Source organism: Arvicola amphibius, chromosome 1 (genome assembly GCF_903992535.2).
Source record: "Arvicola amphibius chromosome 1, mArvAmp1.2, whole genome shotgun sequence".
NCBI classification, from domain to species: domain Eukaryota; kingdom Metazoa; phylum Chordata; class Mammalia; order Rodentia; family Cricetidae; genus Arvicola; species Arvicola amphibius.
In genome coordinates, this window is record NC_052047.1 from 199,029,847 (window position 1) to 199,036,166 (window position 6,320).

General features: G+C 47.3%; 1 pseudogene; it reads right to left on the reverse strand.

The window, feature by feature from the left end:
- Positions 1–5,163: 5,163 nt before the first annotated feature.
- LOC119806434 lies at positions 5,164–5,797 on the reverse strand (annotated as a pseudogene).
- Between the last annotated feature and the right edge of the window lie 523 nt (positions 5,798–6,320).

Below are 6,320 nucleotides of genomic sequence, written 5' to 3' on the forward strand. Positions count from 1 at the left end.
TAGGCTTCTTCCACTGTGAATGAAAGCTTCTGATCTCTTCCAATTGGCAGAGCCTCTCACTCAAGCAGAAAATGCGACATGATATCAAAGGCACATGGGGATCAGAGGTATTAGGAGGCCTTTATTGGCCTGTCAGATCTCATCTCCAGGGGCGGAACTTCCTTTACCTGATCTCTGGAGTAATGTTCTTGCCATTCTGTTCCCGGCCCTGTCTCTTCTCTTGGATACAATGACAATTCCTGCTGTGAGGAGGACTTGGAGGCCAGGCACCCCTCTAGGGTGGCCAGATATGGAGGACCGCTAATAGCTGTGTCTAGCTGGACGCAATGTCACTACCCAAGGTAAACTCTGTCCTCAAACTTTGATACAAGGAGTGCATCTTCCCTCTGTGGAGTGTGCCGTCCCCTTCAACTCATCTGTTCCTAGGCACATAATTAAATTTGTCCCTTAGAGGTCCATGTAGAGACAAGAATGAGTCTTGGACTGTATTTTACAGGTAGCTCATCCACTGGGGATCAGCAGCTCCCTCCTCCCCTCAGGCCATGTTTCTGTGTAAACACACCTTTTATTAGCTGTTTTCATCATATCTGGACATCAAATCTCAATCTGTGCTGTTCATCTTTCTAACTTCACTCTTTAGGTGTGCAGTGATGTTTCATGGTGGTCAGAGATACAATTTAATAACTATGTTCTACTGGTACACTTAGCCTGTTTCTTCCCCCAAGTAGCTGGTGCTCCATGACCCTGGGTAGCCATAGAGTAGCCATAAGAAGTCTGCTTGTGGACACCCATGTTTGGATGCCCACGTGTGTCTGGTCATGGGTAGCTGCTGTGCTTTTTGTAGTCCTCTGTCCTTTGAAGTCCTCATCCCAGCCTGATGCTTTGTTGTCCTGGGGCCGACAGTCTCCCCACCCCATGACTCCCAAGGGCTGTTAATAGTGGTCACAAGGTGTATTTGGAAGTCTCATTTCTTCAGGCCAACAAGGAAGCTCTGTGAGCTATGCGTACAAGCACTAGGCATACTACTTGACATGGGATGGTGCTAAACTGCCAGACTGAGACTATGGGATGTCAGTGAGGTGCCTACATTGTAGGGTTAAGGAGACATCGCCTCTCAAATGCCAGTTCCACCCTCGCATGGCATTGAGAAAAGGCTTCTCTTGTCATTTCAGGTTTTGGCATCTGAGTCCCTCACAAGTATCCCATCTCAGCCTTGCCATATGTCCTATGACTCCCATTCTGCTTTGTTGACTTTCCTGGTCAGCGCTAGCCAAAGTCTGAACCTCAAGGGTATTTGAAAAGTGATCTGTTGAACTTCTGACACAAATCTGTTCAAAATGAAATAGAGAGGAAAATATAAATCTGGGTATGGTAATGCATCCCTGTAAGTGACCCAGTGCTTGGGAGGTTGAAGCAGGAGGAGTGTCATGCATCAGAGCTGTATGGGCTAAAGGGAATAGATAGCTAGGACTAGAGGGAGATCCTGTCTCAAAGACCAGACCAGACCAAACCAAACCAAACCAAAGAGCCTCATCCTACATGACGGATGATTCCAGACACTTAGGTGACAGTAACAGTACATGTCTGGGTTTTGATGGGAAATGCACTTCTTTCTGGGGGGATGCTGGAGTTTTGAAAGCTTCTGTCAGCTCAGCATCATCAACAGTACCAAGAATGACCCCATTTCCTACTTTCTTTATTTAATAACTTCTTCCAGACCCCTTCACTGGATCCTGACTGAGCTCCCTAGACTACCTCGTACTAGACGGATGGCCTGTTCCAAGTGACATACTTACTCAGTGCCTCAGTTTCCCCCGTTTGTAAAGCAAAGATGGTATACTTAGATGCTTGGATTGACGTAGACATTTAAGATCAGTCTCAATGAGGAGGAGTCTGCAGCCCAGTCCTGTTGAGTTCTTGGAGAGTTCTGGGTGATTTTATTCATAGCTCATGCCCTGGCTCCACGGCTACTGCTTTGCCTTGTAGTAGAACATTTTCCTGACTGAGTATAGCCTTCCTCTTGGTTAATGAGTTCTGTGCCTGGTGACCGCCCAGGGGCTTCAAGCCTCAACCTCTACAGTTCAGCTTCTATCTTTGAGTGTCTTCCCCCCACGACAACTTCTGCCTGGGCATCTGTCTCTCCAGCAGTGCCTGCTGACATTTGACTATCACCCTTAGGAACCCCATGTCTCCTGATGATGGCCACTACTCAGGACTGTTGGGCTGTGAACCTTGAGTGGCGAGGATCTCTGTGCACCTCTGGGGTTGGAGTGAGGCAAGAACACAGGCATGTGCACAGCAGCTTCTCGGTCCCTGTCACTTTGCTATTTTTTTGCTGCACAGCTGGCTCAGGGTTACTGTACAGATGCAACTAACAAGTGAAAGGCAGTGCGGGAGTGGGAGGTGCAAGGCTGCACATTTCACAAGACACAGACTCCACACAGAAGGAAAGAGATGAGGTAATTGTCCACGGATGTGGGGATTTCTAACTGTGGTGCTCTGTCCTGTGGGCCCCTTTTCCATGATAGCAGGCTTCCTCCATTAAGTCTTCTACAGGAGACTCTCCAGCATGGCTCAGGAAGCTCTGCTCTCTGCTCAGATGCTTGGCATGGCCCTGGGACTCATTCACCTCCTTTTAGAACCAGTCTGAGCTTTACAATCCCTGCAGCTCATTTCCACAGGTGGGTGACTGGTGCACATGTGGTCATGTACACACATAAACACACATGATGCACACACACACTCCACACACTGCACAGATACATGCAAGCACACTCTGCACACACACACTGCATATGCACAAACTGCACACATGCAAGTTATACATATGCACACACATACACATACACACATACTGTATACACACACTGCAAAAATATGTGTGACGAGGAAGCACACAGAACCATGTATGTGCATCGATTAATGCCAAATATTCTCAGAGAAATAGTATAGTCCATACTAAGAAGTAAGGTTGCTTCATTAGATGTGTCCCGCTCTTCAAATGCAAGCTCTTTGGGAAGAAGCCTTTAGAGCACCAGAAAGGGTGGCTCTGGCTTATCTCTTCTTCTCTTTGGTCAGTTCTGGCTGTCCTCTGCAACCGGTGTATGTGAGGATTCCACTCCATCTCTGAGATGTGGAGATGCACACATCTATAGCCCCACAGAGAACAGCTAGAAGTTTTAAAATGAACTCTCGTCTTCATCAGGATCAAGATGAACTTTCCTCATGACCATCTTCAGGATGACTCAGGCTCTGAGCAAGGGAAACCCAGGAAGGGATGGGGGACAATCAAGACTTACAGTCTTGAGTTTAGGCAAAGCCACAGAACTCTTGCTTCAATTGCATAACTGTTAAACCTGCGTTGAATAAATGAGTCAATGAAACCTATGGCTGAGTCTTCGGAATCCAATAGCCACAGGCTTAGGTCCTTGCTCTGTATGGCATGAACTTCCACAGGTCCTTTCATCCTCATGATTCTTGCTCTTCCATCTGTAAAATGGGTACCAGAATACCACATTCTTTAAATATAAACTTGCCCTAGCCAAGAGATTCTAATATTACAGTGGTCTCAACAAGGTAGGTCTCTTTCCTTCTCATATACCAGAAGCAGGAGAACAGCCAGATTGTCGGGGAAGTTTTACTGAGGAAGTTTTCCTGGCACCCAGAGTCTCTCCTGCCAGAGGCCCTGGCTTTCCTCTGAGGTTGCCTTCATGTGCACAGCCACAACCAAGTCATTGTCACAGTATGGGCTCGCCTTTGGAGTTGAGAAATGACCTCCGGGTTGCAAACATCACTTGCAGTAACACCTCCTCCATCAGAATGTGGTCATATGACAGGACTAGCTGCAAAGGAGCCTGGGAAGTATCAAGTCTCTATGGCAGGAAGGAAACTTTCTCTCAGATGGACAGCTAGCTGCCTTATCATGAGCTCCTCATGCGGAGTTGGTAATAATAGGGATTGTGTGCATCCAAGATCTGACACACAGCCAGAACTTGAGAAATGGGAGCTATTATTTAACAATTTCAAAGGAATTCTTAGGGTGAACATTATAATAATATGAATTATTATTATTATGCTTTTTTGGTGTGGCCAGGGATATGGAAAAAAGAAATGGTCCTAGTCACAAATTTCTAGACAAGATTTGGAAACAGAATTCACATAAAGGCTGTGCCTTTTTCTCTGGCACATCTTAAAGTAGTGAGTGTCTTGGAGGAGGTGAAGGCTTTCTAGAGGGTCCCTCAGGTGAGGGTTTGCGTGTAAGAAAGATCTCTGCAAAAGGAGGAGGTTGTCATGACGCGTGTGAGGTAACATCTCTGCTCGGTTTCTCCTTCTGCCAACAGCTGTGCTTGTCATATTCCATGCTCAGGAGGGAAAAGAGCAGGCCAGCAGGACATGACGCTGTCATGCACGACCTGAATGAGTCCCACCACCTCCCCTATCTGATTTTTATCTTGTTCACATACATAATGGAGACGCGAACACTTCCCTTGTGGGGTGGCTACAAGGTGAAGCAAGATCATGGGTGTGTTGCAAGTTCTGAACCTCTGCATGTGTGAGGAATTAGGGCAATTAACTAAAAGTGGGGGCATCCATCACTGGCAGTCAGGTGTGTCCCCCACCCCGCAGGGGCTCCTGTGATGGTGGGTGGGGCCTTTGTACCTGTCTAAGAGAAATGCTTGCCTGTCCCCTCTCCCGGGGAGTGGCCACAGAGCTGTCAGTCCTCATCAGTGTGTTCCTTCTGGAAACGGCTTCCTTCGCGTCACAGAACTGGCACAGTTCTGACCTCTGCTTCAGGAGCTGTTTTCTTTGAATTTGCTAAATCCTCGTTCACCCAGAGAAGACAGAAAGCTCTGCTTGTCCTCCTACCTGGATATCACCATGGCTCTCAGGCTGTCCACACCCTTCAAACTCTCTGTGTAACGTTCAGGAAAGGTAATTGGCTTCTCAAGATTAAGGCAAGCAGCCCAGATAAGGAGCCAGTAGTGAACAGTCTGGCTGAGTTGTTGGGACAGCGACAGGCTTCGTGGTGCAACACTAAGTGGAATCCCTGGCCTCTTGCTTTGCTTTGGTCAACCCTAAGGGTGGGCTGCAAAAGCTTGTTCTGAAAACTCCTAATCCAGGATATTTTTTAAATAGTCCAGGTCTGTTATTTCTTTTTGTACATTAGGCCATGAATTTGTATAGAAAGGGCTCCAGCATCTCAGGCTCCTTTCCGTTAGTCCTCACAAAGTGTGCTTCGCTGGGTAGGGCAGGCTGGCGCTTCAGCAGAACCCAGGTGCCCTTCTCTTTGGCTTCCTTTCCCTTCTGATCATTTTCCTTCACCCACTTCAGGATGCTATCTCTGTTTTTAGAGTTCTTGATGTGCTCGGTCCACACATTAATTCTCTTGGCAAGTATCTTGCCCTGAACTTGCTTGTTTACAATGATGCCCCTGGGTGACATTGTGGATGCTTCCAGTTTTACAATAGACCTTATTGTAGATTCACATGTACGTGGCCAAAGGAACACCTCCATGCTCCATAAAAGGCCTAGAGAACATATAGTCAGTTCCCTCCTCTCCCTCTTTGTGCTTGTCATTTTGGTGACTTACTGGAGGATGGTTGTCGTGGCCTAAAGGCCAAGTCCAGCATCTTATGTGACCATGAGGACACAAAGACATTTTCAGTGTACCTAAAGCTGTCTTGGAAGGTGTTTCGGCTGTTTTCTCCTTTTTTTCTCGTAGCTGGAGAGAGTAATACAGTCATGACAGCAGCCACTCACTGCCCATCTCCTGCTCACTGCTGACCCGATCCTGCATTTAGACTTCATGTGACTCAAGGAATGGATGGAATATTTACAGATGTGGAAGCCGAGGCTGTGGGAAGAATCTGGGTTTGCCTGAGACAGGACAAACAGCGGGAGTAGAGGTCTTGGTTGAGTCCCATGGACATCAGGCTTCCCAGCTAGGAAACTGGACCCAAGAGACGGGACAGAGAGACACTACCTTAGATAATACCTTAGATAATACCTCAGCTGATGCCACGTCCATTGGAGAGTCCCTATTTATTGGGATAGGTGGACCTCTGCAGTGTATCCTACTGAGAGGCAGGCATCTCCAGAAAGCTGAACATCTGGTTTGGACAGATGCTGTTCAGCATTTCTCTACCCAGCATTAACATGTGAGGCTCTTCAGAGACCAGAGCCCATAGAATCCACTGGCTCTTTGTTCTTCCCTGTATGGGGACCCCCTAAACATTAAGACAATCAGAATATGTGGGAGACTGAGGAGATGGCTCAGGGGATAAAGTACTTGCTGGATAAACACAAGGACTGGAGTTAGG